At 39.2% G+C, this 22,030-nt stretch overlaps 1 protein-coding gene across 14 annotated transcripts in view; it reads right to left on the bottom strand.

Moving 5' to 3' along the window:
* Nucleotides 1-22,030, bottom strand: part of ntng1a (netrin g1a) — a 270,500-nt gene that overhangs the window by 212,283 nt on the left and 36,187 nt on the right. Inside the window, exon 4 of one of the 14 annotated variants that reach the window (XR_005071434.1) lies at nt 20,567-20,778. The exons of the other annotated variants lie outside the window; for them this stretch is intronic. The gene's annotated coding sequence lies outside the window, so the exon portion shown is untranslated. Of the gene's footprint in view, nt 1-20,566; nt 20,779-22,030 lie in introns of those variants that run through there. 14 annotated transcript variants of the gene reach the window in all.

The raw sequence follows: 22,030 nt of genomic DNA, 5'->3' as shown, positions 1-22,030 counted from the left end.
CACTATGAACTATGGGAGCCCAACCATTTTAGCTGACTTTTTGACAGATGACACGTAGCAGGGGCACCAGAATGGACACCAGAATCAGAGGCAGGCGCGTGAGTAACACAACCAGGCTCTGGCAGCTTTCCAGTGAACATGAACGGAGCAGGACTGAACACATCCTCCAAGGATTACAGAGGCCAGTTTAATGACTGGGAATACAGTAAATAGTGATCTTCACCAAATCTGACCAGAACCCTGACTGAACCATACTTTCAGACTATCACCTCTTGAAGGAAAAAATGTAATTGTGAGACGGGGGGGGGGCTGAGGTAAGCTGGATGGCATTTTAACTCAAGTAGATATCTCTGTAACAGAAAACATCCTTGACATCTCATCACATCCTGGTGATCATTTTTGGAAGTATTTCTTATGCTGAAATACTTAGACATTGCACTCTAAATGTGTTGGCTGTTTTATGTTCATTGCATCACCTTTTCTACAATTGCTTTCCCATATACTCAGGAAATAAACACCTCGGGAATAATTTCACACTGAGGTGAAAAATTTGGCAAAGTAGCTGGGCAGAAAGAAGATGGAGAGAAAAAGTGTTCTTCAAATAAACCCTGCTAATGAGCTGGTGAGAGATTTACATAGCTTGATGACTAAGGATCCTGGGTAATTACCCGCGTGCACCTCAAGGTTTAATCTGTGATGAGTATAGGTCTGGTGACAATGCAAGCCAATCAATCCTTGTCTCAGGAGGTCAACGGGAACAGCAGCTCCCCTGGTTCAACATAAGCTATCTGTTGACTTATAGTGCTGCTAGAGATCACCGATGGCTTTATGAATAATTTCTTCATTAGCTCTGAGAACAGACAGCATTAACTGAGATGTACCTCATCTTTGTTAGTATGGATCGTAATAAAAGGGAGATTAGAAACACCTGAATTAATCCAGCATTCCCATGGAAAATGTTTTAAACATCTCAGACATCTCTCCACCTCTCAAGACTGCGCTTGTATTGTTCGTAGCTGGTTTGAAAACAAGAATTTCATCACCTTCTGTAATACAAATAGTTGATAGCATCATGCTTCAGGAAAATGTCTACACAGTTTCCCCTGATATTGAGGGGAAAAGATTCAGCAGCATTGAGTTTAAAGCTAAAGATAAGGGTGCATCTCTACTAAACATGCTGCTCTATGAGATTTGTCTTCATCCTTGAAATTAATTAAAAATGAAGATTCTTTTAAAATAGCCTAGAATTAGAATCAGTCCACAGACACAGTAATGTTTCCTAAAAGCAGGATTTCACTTCAGAGGCTGAACATGCTGGCAACTACCAAACCAGTGCATGTTTTCCATGACATTACTTAAGCCATTCAAGGACTTGACTTCATTTCGAGCGAAAGCATGTCAGATTTGATTGATTGGAATGATATTATGCTTGCCCTGAGTACTACACAACTGTCATGGAAATAGGTTGACAGCTGGGCCAGATACTTTATCAGACTTATACAAACGGATTTATCTGTGGCGCCTGGTCCGTGATTGTATCAAAATATGTATTGCAGCTTTAAAAGACCCGAGTGTTAAAGTTGGAGGAATTTACATTGTCTTCAAGTGTGACAGTGGTGGCAGGGAAATGAAAGTTTTGGAGACGCATGAGACATAAACAGTACGTTGCCTGGAGATCTGCATGCGTGGGGCACAAAGATTTTCTCTCTGGAGTTCCATTTAAGGGCAAAACTTTAAGTTGGATGGTGTCCTTAGTAGTGTGATCATCTCTTGAAAGAAGAGGCAGATGATAAGTAGTGTTCAAATGAATACTAATGTAATCTAGAATGAATGCTCAAAGTATCTCTCCCAAATTACTTACTTCATCATCAACAAAAACAAGTATGGTAACTATACTACTGAACTGTTCTGAAAAGAAGACGGTTTTAAGGACATTAATCAAGGATCAGCATGAATTCCAAGCTTTGTGACCGATGTTTCCTCTAAAGATTCACATAGCTGCTGCTATTTTGTCCAAACAAACCTTTTTCTCAACAATCTTCCTTCATGTTCTGTGTTATGTTCACCTGACTGATTTCAATATAGATTTCTCAAGGATACAAGTTGTTAAGAGGTTCTTACATAAGCTGCTAATATTTATGCTTGGTTAAACGTACACAACAAACCCATATTTTCCACCATGCTTACTGACATTCACTGGAACAAGGCAAACAATTCCATTCATGCCAGCCAGCGGTCACTGAAATGTTGGAAAATATGCACCAAATCACAATCACAGCACAAAGGCTGTCCTGACTATTATTCGTGATACCAAGCTTGCAACTGAGGCAACAATTATTTTGGTTGTTCAGCAGTCAATCTCTGTATCAAAAGAGAGTGCCAGTTTTCATTCTTCACAAGGAGCTCCATGCTTTGCCTGTGAATCATCCTTAGATCAGTAAATGACACCACTATCGAGGGCTGCCTAATTTGAAGTGCTTAATAAAAGAGCCTGAGCGCACCAAGAGCATGTGCATTCAGTGCTGAGGAGATGCATACAAATGTCTTAGTCACATTTCTCTTCTTTCTTGAAAGTGAAACAGAAAAAAACAGGCCTGCATCACTTCCTGCATCAACTCCTCTGCTCTACACATGACTGCTCTGTTTTGACTAGTAGCTTCCAGTAATGATAAAAGACCAACATTGTTGGTATACGATATCACTGTTGAAAGAGGTCAATAATTCATTACTATACATCCATGCAACTGCTGAGGCTCTACGAGTCAGTTGGTTCTCCATACAATCCCAACATCTTACTCCCTCCCACCCAGTCCTCATCCCCTTTATGTTTACTGTACATCAATCTGTCCTCTGACCTCTGCTGTAAATCTCTGTGCCCAATACTGACACCAGGCGGCGTAGGCAGGTCACTGGGTGATGAGAGAGAAATAAAACAAGAGGTTTTATGGCTCCAGAGGATGCAGCAGTCTGGCTTAGCAAGCCTTGCACTTGATTGGAGTAAGTCACATTTACTGACCACTGATCTCCCACTCCATTAGTTGCAGTGCATAAAGGTCGTTAATCCAATGCACCAAGCAGGCCATCCTGACAGTGCAGGAACCCAACACGCATACTTGACTATACATTAGAATCACCAAGGTACAACGATGTTAAGATAAGGGAGCATGGAGACATCTCTCCAATTAAGCAAAAAATCACATCAAATCAGAACAAAAGCTAACAGTAAGGGTAATCAACGGTAGTGATAAACCATTGGACGGAAAATTAAGTTAATTAAACATTCAATGGTCACAGTTTCTCAAATTTGCTGCTTGTCATACATGTTGGCAAACTGATGATATTTGTGTTTTGCACAGATGGTTAGAAATAAAGGAGACCAATCAATATACAATAAGATAATAGGATGACTTTGAAGATGCCACCTTGGGCTCTGGAGAGTTATAATGGCAATTTCCCCTATTTTAAAAACAAAACAATACACTGAGAATACTAACATCACATTAATCATTATTGGTAGCTCCAACAAAAATCTTTTCATTTTAGACACAAACAGAAGTGACTTACACTAAAATATTTGTCAGAATTCAATTCAATCCAGTATCAAAACTTGTCATTTTTTCACTCTTTGACATAGTAAAATAAATACATGTAGTCCAAACTTATACTTTCAAACTTTTGTCTGAAATCATTTCACATCACAAGAATATGTTCATTTTTTTGTTGGCCTGTTACGTTTATGGGGCTGTGCAAACACTTAAAAGCACCAACCCTTCTCTCAATGGGGTTAACCTCGTCCTAATGGACGACCACTGTGAGGCTGAACACATGAGCTGAGCATAGCGCAGAGACAAGCAGTGACCTGGAGGGCCTGTATGAGAGACTGGATGGAGTCGTGGATATATAGTGCATGACAGTCAAAGACTCAGACCAACCTAACAGCCAGCAACTCATCTATCAAGGCGACAAGCAGCATCTTAAAGAATGGATGGCTGCAGCAGCCTTGGAGCCTGTGTAAAAACCTGACAGACACACATGATGAAGGGACACAGCATTAGCATTAGGACTACTCTTGTCAAGTGCAAGAATGCCCTAGGATTGGCCTATTACTGTAAATTAGAAGCTACTGGGGGTGTCAACAAACCTAAGGCACCACAAACAACAAACAAAACACATAGGAAAGACACCATAAAACAAAACATACAGCAAAAAAGCTACTCAATCTGTCAGTGTGCCATTGCAGTTGTTTTGCAGTAATTGTTCATAATTTAACACACTAATATACTGCAGCTTAGCAAAGGACAAGTTATGTTCAGTGAATTTTGAGTTTTGGTGACACTAAATGAAATACTGTCAAGCTATGTAGCACCCTGTGGTCAAACTATATGCGCCACGCAACACTTGAATTCTAACTTAAAACTTAAACACATTAGATCATAATGATGTACATAAGATGCACACAGTGCACATACAAAATGCATCTATAATCTGGAGGCTGCTTTAAACCGGCTGTTTTGCAGGTTTTTTCCTTAACTGACTACAAAGACGAAAGATGCTGAAATGTGAAGGCAGTGTAGATGCTAATTGAAAGTCAGTTAGCCTGAAGACAACTCTTGGTCCCAAAAGACATGCAGTTATCCATCAGGTTGCTATAAGGTTATGATGGGATTTGCAGGAAGTGGACGATACTCTTGACTCAGCAGAGCTAGGGCCCATGTCCTTGACAAGTACACTTAATTAAACCCACAATCAGCTGTTGACTGCTCCCTCTGCCTCATCAATAACATGATTGAACCTGCATGCTAGAGCACCTGTCTCCTCATGTTAACTCCTCTAATCTGAACTGTATTGTCGGCTCATTTATCACTGAAAAACCTGAGCCATGTTAACATTATACTGCCTTAAAAGGCAAAATCATTGCCCCCAACATTAATCACAGTGATATAAGAGAGATATAGATTGAACTTGACAAAAAGAGTGATTATATTATACCCCGGCTGTGAACTTGTCCGCAAAAGCAGCTGTTGAAACCAATAACAGACAATCTACGACTTATTGATGGAACAAATGCATTAGTGTCATTACTTGGAACAATCTTGATCAACCTTTACTGATTACACATCTTGGTAAGATTTTCTACAAAGCAAGATAAGTTTATTCAAATAGAAAAAAATGTTTCATGCTGTCAGTCTTCCATTCCGCTGCTGATCTAGGTGTCATTTATCAAAACTCCACAAGATCATGTAATGGCATAATTATATAAACAATGATTGGCAGCCTAAATAACATCATATTTCTGGAGAACCTTTCAAAAGGGTGTACATTTGCATAAGCAACATGGATTAATGCGACAGCCAAGCAGCTGCTCTCACCAGGAGGCCTGCACGATAACAACTTTCAGTGATTTGGCGTAATCAGTAAAACTTTCTGTTTCGAGGTTAAATTTGCGAGAATATGAGAGGAGGAAGGTGGAGGAGAGGGAGGAGGTAAATTCAGATAAGATTGACACTGATACCAATTCACACACACTAGATAAACTGAAGCTGCTTGAATGTTAACTGTATAACTGTGTGCGCCTTCTGTATAGGGAGTCGAGATGTGACTTTTAAAAATGATACTGACACTCATGGTGACTATTCTCGCTCCTCACACTTGCTTCTCACAACACTTCATGTTTTCAAGTTGCAATTATTAACTGAAGCACCATGTGCAACAGAGTGACAAAGGAATAACAGCAACCCAACACCTCATCCTGTTTGGAGCAGATGCTTTTCTCCAGATTGATTAACACAGCAGAAATCTCAGCTAACTTTGGAATAAATCCCCGATACAGCCCAAAACAACGATTTGACCTTCTTCGTGGTTCTCGGCACTAGGAATGCCTGGATGGCCTGCATCTTCCCCAATTGTGGTCTGATGACTCCACTTCTAATCCCAAACAGCTGCTGAAGATGAGACAGCGTCTAGATATGCTACAACAAACTTGAGAGCTTTGTCAGAACTATGTCATGGTCCATCAGCTATTGAAAGGTGGCTGGAGCTCTATGTAGGCCTAAAGTCATCACAGAGAACTGGAGCATGCAGGATGAATGTAGTGAGCTCCTTTGACTTTAGAGAGGCAGAGAAAATGTATTTGATGCAAAGGAATAATTTCAAATACTATCAACAGTACTGTTTCAAAAATATGCAATCTTAAAAAAAATAATTAAAGAGTTATTATTTTGCATTTACACAAAGCAGGAAAACTTTTTTTCTTGACTTATATCTATGACAGCAGAGTCAGAACATGGCTGAATATGGATGGTTGTGACAAGCAAGCATCCTGCAAGACCTCCTATCTTTGTGTGCGTGTGTTTAGTGCAGCTCACGCTTTTTGAAAGACCCTGAAAGACCCTTTGGCTGAAACCTTAACCTTCTAGCCAACAAAAGTATTAAACCTGTAAAATGTCTGACACATTTCTATTTGACAGTTTCTTCTTTACCTTGGCATTTCTAATTTGAACCAACTGAAGCAGGTGTCACTCTCCGCCAATCCAGACTCTCAGTCTGGCTTTTCATTACAGGGCTCCGGATTGCACTGAGGTGTGAGATAAATTGGTTATGTCTAAAGTCAAATTATATCCAGGACTTTGCAATTCACTTCACTTATAGAAAAAAGTAGGGGGAAAAAAAAATGTTAAAAAGGAATGTTCGAAGTTGCCGCTTTTGCTAAAAGACGGATTCACAAAGAGGGAAACTTACGCCACATTGCTTGCCAATTTTTAGTCTAGACATCAGCAGAGAGTTCTTTCACTGCCATTCACGTAACGCTTGACGGAAAAAGGAATGGTTTCAAAACAGAAAAGTCAAGTCCCTTTCAGCAATTATTTGACAACTATAAGGCTGCTGTTGAATGGCGTGAAACCTTCAGGCAAAAGTGGAGTGGCATTGTAATTTTCTGGCTGTGCTATTTAAGCACTTTGGCTATAAACACAGGAACCCATCTGCATAGTTTGATTATATTATGTTGAATTTCTTTGAGTTCCATTATAGGTAGATTTGTCTTTTCATCTAGTGACCCAAATTAGATTTTAATAAGCCTGTTATTCTTTCTTCTATTTTAAGACATCAGAAGGGGAGCTGTGATATAGTGATTCAACTGGTCATTTGGAATTTCATTATAGAAACACAAAGGAATATTCTCAGATTTCAATTTAGTGATGAGTTCCATGAAAAATTAAGCACTTGAACCAAAAATGAAGTTGACTTTAATATGAACTGTTGATAGTTGTGGTGATTGAAACTGCCTTTTATACACTTGCCAAAGGAGCGATATATAGAAAAAGTGTCTGGTAGCTGATGGAAAAATGAAAAAGGAAGGCAGGTTCTCTTGAGTCGCATCCTTCAGCACTAAAGTATGTCACATAAATAAAAACATCCAATTTAATGTTATTATTTTACATTTTTTATCTAGGTATTGTTTACGAAGACATTTTGTCTCTTTTATCTGTTTTCATTTTCACATTTGACTTCCTTTATGTTTATGTGAAACTATTGCCAAAAAAAACCTGAGGCTTTATTTGTGAATGTATATGAGTCAAACTTCTTGTAAAAGCATAATTACGACGACAGAGGCACTTTTATGATTTACCAAAGTTTCGTTTTCGGGCAAGCTAATTTTCAATGGAGTGCTATGGGTACTCTCACACTAGGGGTTATTCGCTATTCTTAAAACACTAAGAAGGCTTGAAACAACATGAAACTTTTCTCATAGTATCACCAGGGTCTCTACACATGAACACGAGCATTGCGAACATTGTTTGTGTACAGTATTACAGTATTACTAAAAAGAAGTTTTTTGAACAACTCATGTTTGTAGCAGTATCTTCTATGCACAGTCGTCATGGTAGACAAAAAGTAGCGATCCCCGAGTGCGACCTGATAGGAAGGCAAGGAGCGGTCCACCATTACTCTCTTTCCTGTTAGGTCGCACCCGGGTATCAATATTTTTTTGTCTGCCATGATGGCGGCGCTCACATTGACAATGTTAAGCATGTAATGTTAAGCATGTTCAAGCTATGGTTGTGGCCATTTTTCCACAACACATTAACTCCACCTTATTAGTATGCAAAAGATTTATCAGTGATTGGTTCTATATAGATTCATATTTCCAATGACATTTGCGGAATAAAGAAATAATGGTTTGGCATAAAAGAGCCTAACTCAGAACACCAGTCTCCTGTGTGAAAGTGCAGTCTTTGATTCATCCTTCTACCCAGAATTACACCCTCTTTGTCACTATGCATGGTTCTAACTCATACATTACATCAGCAGAAAAATCTACTGGAAAAATGGGAAAGTCATATAATTTAGCATTGTGAAGAATCTAATTAATATGACAGGTTTTATGACTAATGACCAACATTAGGATACTTTGGTCAGCAGTACAATTGTATTATTGGTGGACTCAGTACTGGCTAGGGAGCCAATGCAATGTTTGTTGTAGCAACAAATTAAATCAATAACCAACAGTTACAGTAAACACAAGACAGAGAACAAAGAAAAAAATCATATAAAAATAGTTGAGTCTGAAACTCAACGTACAACTAGTGTTGACATGGATTGCCAAAAATAAATCTCTTTTATTGTTTTGAGTACCCGCTATCACATGCAATTGTGCCAAGTGAGTAGCAATACAAAATGGTCTCAAATGGAAAATGTGTTGCTGTTCCTTCAAGGCAGATCACTCTCACTGATGCAGGAAAATCTGGAAAACATCATACTGTGCTGTGCTATAAGGCTGATGGCTTCACTTTCCTAACTACAATGGACATTTCACTGACAGTATGTGTGCCTTTCAGTCATGGGGGCACTGTCTCTAGGGTGCACATGGAGGAAAGCTGACAGTGAACTTACTCATATTTTACCAATTCATGACTCATGACCCACTAAAGCACTCTGACTTCTATGAGTTTCGGGGTTGAGTGGCCCCTAAAAGGATTTAGTAAATGATGAAGTCATGCCTGGGGTTGTGGAGTACAGGACAGAGCTTCAGCCATGAGACAGGATGGACTTTCAGCAGTGGAATGCTTCTGTTCAGCTAACCCTAAGCTCCACCTACACACTGTCATCTATTGTCAGGGCCAGGGCAGCCTATTGGCAGGGTTATTGATTTCCTGATAAATGGACCTCTCCACCATTGGCATTTACCGCTGCCAACATAATTTTAATGTGTGCATGATCAATAGCGCCATCAACACTGAGAATATCCCGCCGTCAAGCTACAGGGGATTTGTCTGTGCATATGTTCCCATCAGAGCAGTCATGGTGAGGTCCAATAGGGCATACAGCATGGGGTAACATAGTGTAGGCAAAGGTTTGTTTAATTCCTTAAATGTGAGAGAGGTCCATATTTCTAAAGAATAACGAGCTAGAGTGAAAGCTAGAACTGGTTTTATCTACTCTGAGTTGTATGCCTTGTTACAACAGTGGCCACATTCAGTGATTGTTGTGCAATGCAACTGCAAATGCATGTGAGGGAGTAGGGTGTTTTGTAGGGTGTTCTTGTGTGCTATCTTTGAGTTTGGTTGTTTCAGATTGCAATGGATTTAATAGTAGTAGCGTTAGGGTGTTTGATTTAGGGTTCCCTGGATCCAAAGTTAACCAAGTGCAGAGAGAATATCTGGGAATATTATTTATGATATTTGGTTTACATGATATGAATAAATTAAGTCATGAAGTGCCAGCTGTGACCTTAATACTTAATGCCATACACTTCAGCATACCATTTTTTTTACTAAATATAGGTGATTTGGTTTAACCTAAAAGTTAGAGAAACAAGAACTTGTGGCATCAAGATATATTGTACATTTTAATCACAGGTATAACCCTGCTAGGTCTCCTGGGCCTCAGCACCTCCCTCTGCAACTTGGTCCAGGACTTCCTCACAGGGAGACCACAAACAGTCTGAATCGACAGCATATACTCAGCCTCCAACACACTAAGCACTTGGGAACCATAGAGCTGTGTGCCCAGCCCACTGCTGTTCACCCGGCTTACCCATGACAAGTTCACTGATGACAAAACAGTGGTGGGCCTCACTAAGTTCCTGGAAGTGACCTCTACAGGATCACAAACACTACAGCACTCACTACGAAGGCACAACAATGCCTGTGTTTCCTACAGTGGCTGAAGAAAGCAAGTGTCCTCCCGCCCATCATGTCCACCTTCAGAGGAACCATCGCAAGCATCACAAGAAACAGTACAATAAACAGACTTGATCAAAACTAGCAACATTCTGACAAGGGCAGAGATGAGAGTCGAAGTTTTAGTAACAAAAAAAACTGTCAAAAACTTGTGGATTCATATTCAGACCTGAAGGCTTTCCATCAATATTTAACAGGAGAAGATTAGGTCATATATTGAGAATTTAAACTTTCTTAAAAGCGGGTGAACCCTCCAAGCACATTCTACAATGGATAATAACCTTCTTAAAGCAACAGCCCTTGCCTTCAACTGGCCTTCCCTCAAACCTTCCCCTCTGAACTCCAGCAGTAGTATCATATTGTGGGTCACCACACTAATGTTCAGCCAACAGTGTAACAATGCAGCAAGAGATAACTTTTATAGGTAAGTTGTGATGTGTGTTTACTTGTTTGATTACTTCTTAAAAGAACAGCATTATGACATTTTCATTGTATTTATCACTTTTTCAGCCTTGGAAAACTCACCGTGCCATTTGATTTTTCAATCATAAACATGCCAAATGTTCCTTACTGGTAAAAGAAGATACACAAGATCCCCTTACCGACCTTCAGTGCTTGGTAAACTGCTTTTTGAACACTGAAGTTATGAGATTTCCTCTGATGGGCTCAAAGAGCATGTTAATATTATGTGGCATAAATGCTAGCATCAACATAATCTGAAAAAAAAATATGACCTTTCCATCACTATGATGTGTGATGGTAATTTTAAATCAGTTTTTAGCATCCAAGATAGACAACAATAACTATATTTTATTATGAAACTGGTTCTAGAAAAACAAGTTTGAAATGTCTCAGGTAGGTAGTCTAATTAAACCCCCTGCAACACATTAAATATTCTAATAACAAGACTGAGTCTAGAGCCATGCTAGCAGCTCTGTGATAAGGTATAGGCACAGGAGTTGCTTCAAAATACATGAAAACGTCAGCAAGCTAAAAAGGTATTCCATGCTGGAGTTTGGTTCATAATGACTTAATGGATCAGAACAATTAGGATTTGTATTAATCAATTAATTAAGTAGTTATTAATTAAATTAAATTCATTTTTATATACTTTTTTGAAAAATAAAATAAAATGTAATCAGCTGAGATTTCAGTCATCGAAATTTTTTACTCAGTAATGTCAGTATCGGCCATGTATGTCAGTTCAATTCATCTCTCATTTACCTCACACGTCATGTGCTGTCCATTAAAATTAGATCTACACGTCAATTTTAGCAAGAAGAAAAGGGATCCATATCGTGGTCATTACTGGTCAGACTGTCTGTTTGTCTGCATTTACATCCAACACTGGACATTTAAAATCACATCATGAACAAAGATCCATATTCCTTGCACAGACCAGCTTCTCATATCTCTATACATCACAGACAACATGCTAGCTTTGCAGAAGCTCGCCTCAAGCCTCGAGCCAGGCCGCTGGGTTGACAAATGAGAGCGTAAAGAGTTTGAATGTGCAGATGAATGATCCTGATGATTGCCCTGGACTGTAATAAAACACTATGTCAACTCTAATGCTGTTACCATTTCGTTGGTCTGCCAAGTGAGATGCACCTTAGCTTGTCCAAGTGCTCAGATTTCATTTCTAAAGAAATATCTGGATGCTGGTATAATTTGTTAGCGTCAACAAAAGTTCTAACCGAGTGGAGTTGCCACATGCAGCGTTTTTTAACACAATATTCGGAGGGTGAACTGAAAAAAAGGAAAATGTCCTAATGCAGGTTAAAATGCCATTTCCATGGAAAAAACACAGTTCAAAGATAACCCTGATTTTTAAGGTGCTGTGTGTATGTGTGTATTTTGTGCAGAAATGTATAGCTGTGCTGTTGCAGGTGGCTAAAGACGGTGCTTTATCTTTAGTATTATTAGTCCTCATTTGAATTCTTATTTGAAATTCTCCTTATTTGAAGCCTCTGTAAACTATACTGCATTTTAACAGGTACACATAAAGCACCTGTAATATCTGTGTGCTTGTCTTTGTGTGTGCCATAGTCTGTTCCATAATTATTGCCCTGTCATGAATTTAAACACCATCATCCATCAGGATAAAATTTCAAGACAGTTTCTAGGCTGATTCAGATTTTCCTCTGAGTCAAATATGATTAAAGTGACAAAACAAACCTGACAGAGAGCACAGTAAAACAACAATTCACATTTAATTCCCTAATTGCCCCCAAGTTATCTGTTTTGTGGCATTTTATGGGGTTGTGTTTATACTGAAGTCCCACACAGGACATGTGTCAAAGCAAAATGCCACACAGAGGTCGGTCTTGTTCAATAATACTGTTAGCTTCCTGTCAGGCTTTGATTTGATGCAATATGCTTTTTTTTTGCTGCCTGTGAGGTTCGATATTATCCCAGATTTCATTTGACTCCAAATATCTGTTGTTAGGGTATCGAGGAATTTCACTTTTTGTCAGATTAAATCCTACTCTGTTTCTGCACTTAATCCCAAGTGTGCTTGTGGTTCCACCCTTTCATATTGATTTTGAGCTGAACTGAAAAGGGGTCTTTATGGAGGCAGACTATGGTGGAAGGCCAACTTGGTTCTCATTCGTAGAAAGCGTTTGAAGCACAAAGAGAGGCTCCCTTGAAACAGCCAGGGTTGTTGAGCTGAACATTCGCAGAGGCCTGCGCCTGAGGCCATTCCTCTGAACAGCTCTCATCCCTGGCTTCCAGAGAGAGGGGGGCTGACGGAAGGTTTCCAGGTGACAACTGTAGTGGAGGATGGCAGACAGAGAGAGAGAGACAGAGAGACAAAGAGCCTCTCCCACTGATACTTCACAATCCCTTTTCCAGTTTACTATTTATCTATTTTCATCCTGGGGGAAGAACCTTCATTTTCTGCATCTAAAACTGTGCTGCAATATGTATAAAAACATATTTTAAAACAGAGAGTAAATAAAGTAAATAGTAAATTTACTTTATTTAGTGTTAAACAGCATTATTATTATTATTATTATTATTATTATTATTATTATTATTATTATTATTATTATTATCATTATTATTATCATTATTATTATTATTATTATTATTATTATTATTATCATCAAGTCTGTAAGGACATAGTATCTGTGACATTCTGATAAACATTAGAACAATGCAATAACAAATATTTTAAAAAAAACACCTGTCTTCATTCCTTAAAGGTAGGGATGCACCGATCCGATATTAAGATCGGATATTGGCCCTGATATTGACAAAATAGCTGGATCGAGGTTCGGAAAAGTTAACAGATCCACGGACCGATCCAGTTTTTATTCTTTTTTTTCCCTTCATCGCAGCACATCTTACGTCATGCGCTAGCAGCACGTGTGTCGCATGCTGGAAGAATTGAGTTAACCGTTAAGCAAGATGAAGCGAGCCAAAGAGTCGGCTGTGTGGAGATATTGCACACTTGCAAGAGAATGCTGCAATGAGACGTCTGTCTTAATTTTCTGTGTATACACTACAGCACAGTGGAGGTCTTAAAGCTACAGATCTAGATGCAAGCAGCCAATAAAGTCAAAGCTCTTTGCTATACTGTAGATGTGGCAGTCAGTAAGGATCACCATGTATCTCTGACATGTTCAACCACTAACTGTACTCTCTCCTCGCTACAAGACCTGCTCCCTCTGCTTTCCCACCATTGCAACATCCTGAATCACACCATGGCTGAAAGCACAAGGTGTAATAGTACCGTGCAGCATGTGTAAAATGTTTCATTCTCTCAGTAGTCTGACAGCTATGTGTCACAGTCTGACCTATTTCTTGTAGGATCAGGCACCTTTTTGGACATGAGGATATCGTTCACTGTACAGATTGTACAGCCCATTGAGACAATGTGATTGCGCTGAATAATGATGTTGTCAACCTAAATATAGTTAAACTGCTCAGTGAAAAACAATATTGAATCAAGACAGAAATCATGGATTTTTGCCTTCAGTTATCTTGTATAACTTATTCTCTACTGGCTTTGTAATCTCTTAATTTTCACAAGAAAAACCTCCCCATGCATGTTGCACAAATTGTGCACCATCATTGGGGGAACCCCATTATGATGAAATATCCATCTGCTTGAGGAGGCGCCTCCTCCTCCCCCTTATGCTCACTACCATATGGACACTATATACCATAGCTGAGCACATTGAGCACATACAACTGAAAAATATTACTTTACAAAGTGAAATAACACGTTGCATCATGTCCAGAGGTGACATACTACATGCTGCAGAAAGATTAAGTGCTGTAATGCTCCTCTCCTGAGGTATGACCATGCAAAGGTGTGTGTTTTTCATTAGGAAAATGGCAATCGTTCAGAGATTAATCAAAGTGGAGACAACGCATCCCAAGGTTACCTGTCCTGTCACTGTCAGCAAACAAAACAAGCAATCCTCTTCCGGCAGCCCTCACTTCACTCTGCCATATAGTTAATACAACAAGTGTTCACAGGAATACAAGCATGTTAGTCACAGCTGCATGCAGCTGTCTCCTGCTTATTAAACTGTTTACTTTCAGTTAGCTAATAGACAGGACAGATGTTTAAAACTAATCCTATATCCAGTAAGAGTAATTTACATAATGCAAAGGGAAGCATGGGTGGAGGACAATCTGCTGTCTACCTTGAGGATGTGGTTGTTGTAGAAATGGCACACAGCATTCTTATTCAGTGTATCTTGTGTTGGCATCCTCTGGGTGATACAGTTTTCCCGGGTGAACTAAAAATTGTGCATTACTCCTAGGTGTGGATGTGAGTGTGAATGTTCCTGTGATGGACTGCTGACCTGTCCAGGGTGTTTCTACTTCCTAACACCCAGTGCATGCTGGGATAGGATGACCCTGAAAAGAACAAGGGTACTTTAAAATAAGTGAATAAATATACATGGATGTACAGGCGAGGATCCAGACAGATGTCTGTCTGTACTTCTGTCTGGCTGTCTGCTGCACTCTCAGTTCTCAGGAAAACTTCAACACTTCACACTATGTTTCTATGCGCTTTTAAAGCTGTGCAGTAGAGTTAGGGTATATTCAAAATAAAATGAATAACTACTTTAATTTGATGTATGTATCGTTGGAACTGTATAAACCTGTTTCACTGTACACAACATGTACAGCCAGGCAAAGCCCATCCTTCCAATTCTCAAACAAGTCTTCTTCTGGCTAGTATCCAACATACTGTAAATTTTGCTGTTGTCAGTGACTGTCTATAGGAGCAGATCTTTAAGTTGTGAGCATGGGAAGAATGAGGTTGGGAAGGATCCATAGTTTCCATTAAGAGTAATTTCTTATCTGATCATTTGCTGAGTAAACATGCAATCCTTCCAAGTAGCCCATTATGAACAAAGACAATGCCAAACTGTGTAAAATCAATTCATCAAAATAGGTGAATGTAAAGCAAGTTAGTTTTGCTGGCAACAAAGATGCACAGTATGGCTTTTATCACTGAAAATGCTTAGCAATATTCCTTGTAATACAATATAGTTATAATTGGACTACTGTAGGATACTCAGTGAATGAAGAACATACAGGAAGCCAGTGTGTTACTGTAATCTGGGTGCATCAATTCATTCTTACCCGTTTGAATGACAGGCATCTAAAAATTGTGAAATGCATCACAAAGTGTCCCATAGGTACATTCACAGTCCAAACATTATGCAAAATATAAAGTAGAACAGGAATTTTCTTGTTTCTTAATTGAAGTCTTCATACACAAACTTTGTAGTAAAAAGTCTGTTACTTCTAAAGTTTTGTGTTATCTCTTACCAAATCAAATGCAATCAGTTTGCACATACATGTCGACACAAAAAAACAAACAAATTGCACTTCCAAATGTTATAGAGCCAGCAATGTGTCAACACTTTTTAAAGCTTTTACAACTTAATTTTGAGTATACGTAGCTGCTGCAGATGGTGTTTACTTATATCATTTTAGACTGGCCACATTCTAATACAGCTGACCTTAGGATACACAATAGTTGAAATGCTTGTGCACCAAAATCTACGTGTGGAGGATTTGACTGTGCAATGTTTCAACCATAACAGCGGTATGTTTTGTTTCCTTTGATGTTGTTCCTGCCCTTCCCAGCAACTCTCAGCTAGCACACTGTGCACAAAGTTTTGATGCAACTTTCTTCTTCACTAAGAAATCATTTTATGTTTTAATAATGCTGGTGGTAAATGGTCTCAGGAGCTGCATTAAGAAGATTCTGTTACTGCTGGGTTCTGAGTTGAACAAGCACTGGGTGTGTACCTCTTCTTCCTCCTGCCATATGCACAGCATATGCGTGTGCTTGTTGGCAGCCAACAACATTGCAACCAATACAATGGATGACTTCAGCAACATTTCCGTCATTTGTATCCCATTTATTTATGCTTATTTTCCATTATTAAAGTTAAGAACTACTTCAGGTAAACTTTATAACATAACGTAAATATCCATATTTCATTGTTAATTCAATAGGCAGTATGCGGTATATACCGATGAAGTGTGTAGTAGACAGTATATTAGTATGTGATTTTGAAAAGCTGTGGCGGTGAAAATTCAGTTGGCTAATAGCTAGCTAGCGGGCAGAAGTGCTTGTCCGGAAGCTGCCCACAAAAATGTTTTAACTGGCTGTGCTCGACTCAGATTTGTGGTGAAAATAAGGTGAATACAATTAATCTGTTCATCATAACCTTATGTATAATGATACAGTTTAAACACTGATTATTGTGATGATGCCGTAGCTCTTTGCAGCTAATCTGGTTAACTGTGGACATACAGTATGCCTGTGTGTGTGCAAGTGCATGAGTACACAGTAGTGTATGTCCACACATGTTGATGGAATTCAATCAATAATTGCGATCCTCTACGATGAAAAACTGATCACAATAAAAACACAACAGAGCAGAAGTTACTTACAAAAAATAAACTGTCAATTGACTAAAAAACAAGTTTTGCACTAAACTACAGAATTCTAAAACCATATTTTTCTTATTGGAAAACATAGCTGAATTATAAAGCTATAGTTGGTTCTACCATTAATGTCATAGCTGATTGGTTGCCAGCTATTTGGTCTAATGGCTGCATGACATGGTTTATACCCCTTAATTATAGTGAGAATATTGCCTGCCTCGGCTGTTCTGGAGAAAGCCAGGGGTGTGGACGAGCGCTGTCAGCTCTTTCTGCCCTGAGTCCCTGAATCGCAGCTTCATTGGTTGTTAAGTGTAACATATGGAATGCCTCTCCACATCCGTGCACTTGTCCCAATAGAATAATCAAGATATTCTAAAAAGCTCAAGACTGTGGCTGCCCATCACAGTAAACTGTGCATCCTGTTCATTGTGTGCAATAAAAATAGGCAGGGCTGTCAATGCCTTGATACAACACACATCAGCACCGGTACTTATGATAGTGTGAAACGATGTGAAACAATTATTGGATAGCCTGTTAAACAATATTAGAGTTCTGTCTTAATTGCTAGATTAGTATGTTCATGTACCAGACCCTTCTGATTACAAGCACTCCACAACATCCTCTGCTATTCATAAATGAAGTTACTGTGTGTTTTTAATCATTCAGAAAGTTCCAGTGAGACAATAAAAGCTAGATGAATTGGCTGTATTTCTATTTCATAGACATTATACTACAATTGACGCTTGGCTGAGACAGGGGGAAGCAGGATGTGACACTCCCTGTGCCCAGCGCACCTGCAAAATAGCGGCAGAGGCCTTGTATGTATTCAAGGTTGCTTCTCCTCCTTGAGGACCATTAGTAACAACCTTTCAGAAGTACTGATTGGAAGGAGCGGCGCTCTGCATATAAACAGGAAGTACCATCCCCAGAGGTTGGCAGTCTGGTGGCTAAGGTGTAAAGAGGGATTGACGAAGGGGGGTGGCGTGAAATGAACAAGAGGGAGGGGAATACGCAAAAAGAGGGGGGGGGGGGAGACAGGCACAGAGGAGTGGCAATTAAGAGAGAGAGAATTAATTATTAAGAGAGATTAAGAGAATTTAAGAGAGAATATGGTTAACGGGGGATGGGGGTTAGTTGTGAAGGAGGAATCACTTAATCAAGGCTTTTGGCAGGAGGATGACTAAATCCATCAAATTGTAATTATACACACACACACATACATACACACATATATAAACATATATAAATATATACATATAGTATATATGTGGTGTTGTGCTGTGGTACATGTGGTATGTGGTGTTGATGAAGGTTCTCAGTCAACATGCTGTGTTTTCTCAATTAAGTCTAATTCTTGCCTTTGGAGATTTCCTGCCATATTTGTCGTGTTGCCTGTGGATGCATAAACTACAAGTGCATGGCAAGCAAATGGTGTTGAATGTGTCATCAGGCTCCGTTACTCCAAAAGCTGACTCTGTCTCAACTTTTTCGGCACGCACAGCCGCAGCCAAAACAGACTACCTGCATTACAATGAATGGCAAAACCTGCATTTTTTGCCACAATGCCGGATCCAATCTGAATCCCCTCACCGCTATGACATGCTGTGTGTTGTTTTTTTCCCCTCTTGGCCCGCCTGCCAGACTTGACACTTGGGGCATGGTTAAATCCTCGATTCAACCTTGGATTTTGAAGGTCGAGATTGTGATGTCATTTCAAATGATACCCGACCAACAATCAAGATCGTGACACCCCTATTTAATAATGATGTGCTTATTTAGAAAAAGGTTTACATTAAATGTCTGTGATAAATGTATTCCAAGCACAGTGTTGAAAGAGTTAAAAGGCTCATGATACTGTATTCACAGCTGTTCTGCATTTAGACTTTTTCCTCCTCTGACACATCTGTATGCATTATTTTAATGATGTGACTGTGATAGTTCTTTATTTCGCTGAAGCAACAGTAGCCGTGTGATCATTGTGCTTCCTTCCTCTCTCCCCTGATAAAATGCAGTGCTTCAGACACAACTCTGTGCCATGTTTTTCAAAGTTCAGATAACACACTATTAGATGTTGTAAGATATGTTGTGCTGAAGCATTGAAACGAGGAAAGAGCAAGGAGCTGCGACACAACCTTTAGTTCAGCAGTCAAAAAATAAAAGAAAAAAACGGGATGTAACCTAATGAAGACATCCACAGCCAGAGACCTGCACTGCTGTGCTGTGTCACAGCAAAAGGGTGAAATATCACCTCAGCAGGAGAAAAGTGAATCAAACAACACACAGAGCAAACCTCAGGAAGAAAGAGTTTGGAGTGTACTGGTTCATCTATCAACACCATCTTTCTCTTCAAGGCAGAGCAGGTAGGCAGGAACACCATCAGTCACATTTTTAAACAATAGTCTCTCCATCTTTGTCACCTGGTGCCAGCAGAATGACTTTACTCCAAATGTCTAGAGAGATATCTGTGGAGAGTGGTGGGTTTTTGGGGTCAATCTTAGAAAATGGCTGGACAAGGCTGTCTTGGACTTTTACTTCAAGAGAGCAGTCCCCCGATCCCCCTGCTGTATGATGTTAAATTCTTAGAACTGAGGTAACTGTAACAGGCGGCACAAAGAGAACGTCAACATATTGATGGTGCGGCAGCTTGCTAGAAGGCATTGATTCGAAGAGTGTGAAGACTTCTAGGTGAAAAGAGCCCTCTATAAAAGTGTCATGAGTCATCAAGGTTATCTCATTGCTTTCTGTCTGTGCAAACACTGTCTGTCTGTGGCAAAGTGGAGGGTACACAGAGGTACACATGCTGCACCCTACTCTTTTATGGTGCCTTTTGAGAATACCCAGCTATTGCGCCATACAAACACCAACTTGATTGGAATATTTTCCTATCATTCACATGAGTAAAATCAGTGGTGGAATACAATGATAAGTGCAGTATCACCTACAATAGACTACAGCATTTACGTCATCATCAATTTGTCAAGTCGCATCAAGTTATGCAATTAATAAATATTTCCACAACTCAATACAATCAAAGCAAACATTTGCAGGGGATTTTCTCCATGTGAGCACTACTGAGAGTGTCATCCAAACCAAAAACATCTTGGAACACTCAACAACTTGTTCCAATCTTTGGGTTTTAATTCCAGTGTTTACTGAGCTGATTACTGTGAAATGTACATCTGTAAACAGGGAATGCAACAGTAACCAGGGTCTTCCTTTTGAGGGGGATCCAAGCACTAAAAGCTTTTGAGAATAACAATACAATAAGCTTAACAAAATTAAGAAAACATTTCTCAAGGTATACTTAGTATATTTATAGGTTTTATTTTTCTGGAAGTCAGTAATGTTGGAAAATCTAGAGCTCAATGATCAAACTCCATCCATCAGTTTTACAATATATAACTCATGGATCACCAAACAATGCCATTTTTTTCCTGACTGTGCTCTAATCTTTGTATTTGTGTATCTCCTAAGATGTCTTTAAACTAAAAATGTATCAATTTTATAAATAAAAATGTGTCTTTGCCTCACTGTTCACAATTCATTGACATGCAACCTATGAATGGAGATTTGTGTTATTTAAGGGGTCAGGAGTAAAAGAAGGGTGGGAACCACAGCAGTTCAGTCTTGTCTTTATCCTATCACCTCCCACATGTTACTTCACCTAGTAAGAAATAACAAAACAGAGAAGGAACAAATTCAATTATTTCTGTATCAATTGTACAAATGCTATTTAGGGTTAAATGCCTTCCTTATGACTTGAATATTATATTTTATATATCACAACTAATTTGTGAGAAACAATCAACTCCAAACTTGTGTGAAGATTATTGGCCCACCTTTGACATACTCTTGTTACCTGTATTTTCTAAATGGAGAATACCAACTTTTACCCTCCAATAGGGGATTTAGATGGATGTTGTATGGACGTTTCATGCTTATGACTTCTTGATATTTGTATATCATATATACATACATACATATGTGTAACTATGTCTTGCCTGAACAGTATGTAAAGGATGCAGTGGTATCATATAGTATACTAATTTGAAAAGACAACTTGAAACATGTTTTTATGACAAAATTCAGCAGTAAGGCTCAGAGCACCCATTGACAATTAAGGCAAATACGTCCATTTTCAATCACATACATGGTCAATGTGACTGTCACTGTTACTACTGTAAATTCTGTATTCTGTATATTTTTGGTATGGTTGGATGTTTTTCAACATGGAAATCAAGGCTAATGCAGTTTTAATGTTTTTTATTGGTAAACCATGTGATCACAACATAACTAAGCCTTACTATCCACCAGTTAGGTTTTGAGGATGAAACTTTAAAGCAGCTAAGGTCGCAAATCCTCCACAGGCACCAAGTTAAAAAGACACTCACTGCTCTCCCTTTAGCCTACTGGACAATGCGAGGGGGCTGCTGACAGCCCAGAATTAATTGACATGCCTCCGAGAGGTTGTTCTCTAATAACATATTGATCCAGCAGGCCTGATATGCAAAGCATCTGCCAGCGAGTGTCGCTGGCGAGGTGAGACAAATGCCCTCAGAATACCTTCGACCGAGCTCTGTTGATTAAAGGCGGTATTAGCGTCCATGATCACCAAGAACCAGCGTGTTAGGTATTCCACATTGAACCATGTCAGAACCTGCTCTCATTAGCAGATAACATTTTCCACAAGCATGAAAAGCTGTGACAGATTCACATTAAACTTTCATATATTTCAAGACTTCAGCGAAAAATTCAAGATTTCAGGTTTCTTTGTTTTGACACAGTGCACCTGAGTCTTGACAGGATAAAATGTCAGCTTTGCTGCAAAAATGTGATGAGTGTTCATATCTTAAAACTGCAGTAATCAAGTGTTGCAAAAACACAGTAATCTTGCCAACTTAAATCACCTAGTAAAA

This window comes from Acanthopagrus latus, chromosome 19 (genome assembly GCF_904848185.1).
Source record: "Acanthopagrus latus isolate v.2019 chromosome 19, fAcaLat1.1, whole genome shotgun sequence".
Lineage (NCBI taxonomy): Eukaryota > Metazoa > Chordata > Actinopteri > Spariformes > Sparidae > Acanthopagrus > Acanthopagrus latus.
Note: the sequence above shows the minus strand (reverse complement) of the source record. Positions and strands in the feature narration are given on the sequence as shown.